At 37.4% G+C, this 3,080-nt stretch overlaps 1 long non-coding RNA gene across 1 annotated transcript; it reads right to left on the reverse strand.

Moving 5' to 3' along the window:
• Positions 1 to 1,426: 1,426 nt before the first annotated feature.
• LOC129411376 (uncharacterized) lies at positions 1,427 to 1,960 on the reverse strand. The gene is made up of 3 exons (XR_008633285.1): positions 1,897 to 1,960; positions 1,584 to 1,714; positions 1,427 to 1,503 (listed from the first exon to the last, which is right to left on the reverse strand). It is a non-coding gene; the product is annotated as an uncharacterized LOC129411376 (long non-coding RNA).
• Positions 1,961 to 3,080: the final 1,120 nt, after the last annotated feature.

Consider the following 3,080-nt stretch of genomic DNA (forward strand, 5'->3'; position numbering starts at 1 on the left):
TCTTCATATCACTGAATACATCTCAGAATGTCTAATCAACAACATGTGAACTAAAACGTGTTAAATTAATACTACTGAGTTTGGAGAAATATCGGAATAAATTTATATTTTTGTTTATTAAAATAAAATGGCAAATATTGGTAGGGATTATTTTGTCTTCCTCAGATGGTTTTGACATTTCCCCGCCGTCCCAATGCAAACCTACGTCCTTGTGCACAGAAGACCTAAAATTGTGCACCACTCTCTTCCATTTTATAAAGAAGCTTAAATGTTTAATTCTGGGCAGATACATGAATTATGATACTTAGTTTGTACTATAGTACTTTGCTGTATTGTTACTGATTTGTTTGTATCCTCTTGCTGTATTTATGAATATGAACCGGTGTCAAGATGATGCTCTGATGAAGGAAAAAAGGGTAAAGGCATAATAAGCTCAAGCTCAGCCTACACCTTTTCGGTCAGTGTATGTTAAATATGACCGAAATAAATTAATCAATCAATCATGAAGACCTCTGCTCCTGATGCTCCAGAGTTACAGGATGGGTCAAATGCAAAGGATGTGGACAATAAAGAGTGATTTTTATCAACCTTTACCTTAATGTCCACTGTATGTACCTTAATGACCATTGCACCGCGTCTTGTAGAAATAATTCAAGTAAAAAGTTGTAAAGAGAGTTAGGAGTCTTGGGTTGTCTAAAAAGTTAAAAAGTTTATTTATCATGAGTAATGGACCCGGAGACATGGAACACTTGAAATAAATTCCCAATCAAATAAAAATTCTGGTGAATTTCTCTCTGAAAATTCTGGTGAATTTCTCTCTGAAAATTCTGGATGGCTGTCATAAGGTCTTGATTTAAAAAAAAAAAAAAGTCCAGATGACTATACTGAAAAAAATTGTTGCTGGATTTGCGTAAAAAAGTTATGGAAAGCAGTTGTATGCAATAAAATTATGTTTAGGCTTTGAAACTTATTTTGATCCTCTCTACACATATTTTTCTCAGAACATGAACATCACTTTTTCATGTTGATGAAATTTGATCAAATCATGCTGAATATGCATATTTATCTTATGTTACCTTATCGTGAAATGTATAAGTATGTATAATTTAATTTAATTGATCTAATACTGTAAAATAATACAAAAACAGTCTTTAGTTTTCCACAGTTCTGCATTGTCTTAAACAGAATCAAACACACAGAGAGCACAAGTACAGAGACACACAGTTTGGAGCTGGACAGTGTGAAGATTTATTCCAGTGAAGAAGCTCTGGTCTCTGTGGACACAGGAATAACACATGATGATCACATTCTGATGATCTACTCTGTTCTACATGTTTAAATACATTTAAAGCACTTATTACTACAATAATGGACCAGAACAGAATCACAAGAACATTAGAACTGTATCTGCAGAAACAAAACTCACTGTGTGCTGCTTTTCTTCCTCTAAATGCAGTAACAGGGAGGGCATCTGGTATAAAGTCCTCCTAGTGCCACATCACCCTGTAGAAACACGAAAATTGTTTCAATAGGAAGTTCATTTTGAAAAATTTGTTTAAAATTATTTTAGTTGGTTTACTTACTTTGTTCATCTGTGCTCTGTGTTTTGTTTCTCAAACATCTTCCTTTTTCCTGAAACATCAGCTGTAACATTCATGAACTTTACCACAGCTCCAGCAGAGCTCTGGACATCACTCTTTGTTTGTAGACGACTCTGGAACAAACACATTCAAATATTAGTACAACTGTCAGCCTCTTGTAGATGGACAGTCAAATACAATTTGTTTCAAGGAGTCCTTACATTAACTCAAATTTCAAATAAAACACCACAAACATGTTTTAACAATGACGATATTCTAGGCTGGAGAAACATATAAAATCTTTAAAAAGTCTCACCTCCAGATCAGCTCTCATAATCCTCCTGCTCCACACTGTGTGTCCTCTGCTCCTGTAACTGTCCTGTGTCCTGCTGCATTTGAATTTTCCCTCCAAAAAATTGGGGAGGAGAATTCCAGAGGGAGGAGCCTCACCAGAAATTATAATAAAGTCATGCTTCCTCAGTCTGATTAAAACATGCAGGTCTAACATCGGCCACAATCAAGTGACCTTTGTAAGATTTAAACATGCTGGACAGAGAAATGTAAAAAAGTCATGTTATTGTTGTCAAATTTGTTTTTTGCAATTTGAACAACCCCTCTTGGACAATTTTTTCAGTGTAGTGACCTGCCACATGAGGGGACCAGGACTGATCCCAGGACTGAACCAGGACTGAACCAGGATTAAAACAGGACTAAACCAGAACTGAACCAGGACTGAATGTCAGGATAGGCCCGGAGGTGTACTCACGTAGACTGTCGGGTGACCACAGGAGAAAGGACTGGCGCAGAGCTTCACGCCTCACGGGACTAAGCGTCACTGTCACTCAGTCGCACTTTGCAAGTACCCTGCTTCATGGACTCTGGGTTCTCTCTCTCGCTCTCAAGTCCAAGATTAGTCCTGGTTTAGTCCTGGTATAGTCCTGGTTTAGACCTGGTTTAGTCCTGGTTCAGTTCTGGTTTAGTCCTCCTGGTACAGACCTGGATTGGTCCTGGTTTAGACCTGGTCTAATCCTGATTTAGTCCTGGTTTAGTCCTGATCAGTCCTGGTTTAGTCCTGATTTAATCCTGGTTTAGTCCTGGGTTAGCTCTGGTTAAGTCCTCGTTTAGTCCTGTTTTAGTCCTGGTTTTAGTCCTGTTGTCCTGGTTTAGTCCTCCTGGTTCAGTCCTGGTTTAGTCCTGGTTTAGTTGTGATTCAGTTCTGGTTTAATCCTGGTTTAGTCCTGGTTCAGTCCTGATTTAGTCCTGTTTTAGTCTTGTTTTAGTCCTGTTTTAGTCTTGTTTTAGTCCTGGTTCAGTTCTGGTTTAGTTCTGGTTTAGTCCTGTTTTAGTCCTGCTGGTTTAGTCCTGGTTCATGTGTTGTAGCTTATGATTTATGTTCTGTAGATGATTATGAATGACGTAATGTTAATAACATGATTGCATCATCATGATCATCTTGAATTAAAAAAAAAAAAAAAACATAAAATATTACCGACTTTTACT

The sequence above is a fragment of the Boleophthalmus pectinirostris genome, unplaced genomic scaffold (assembly GCF_026225935.1).
Source record: "Boleophthalmus pectinirostris isolate CB_2022bp ecotype Guang Dong unplaced genomic scaffold, ASM2622593v1 HiC_scaffold_4, whole genome shotgun sequence".
In the NCBI taxonomy this organism is placed as follows: Eukaryota; Metazoa; Chordata; class Actinopteri; order Gobiiformes; family Gobiidae; genus Boleophthalmus; species Boleophthalmus pectinirostris.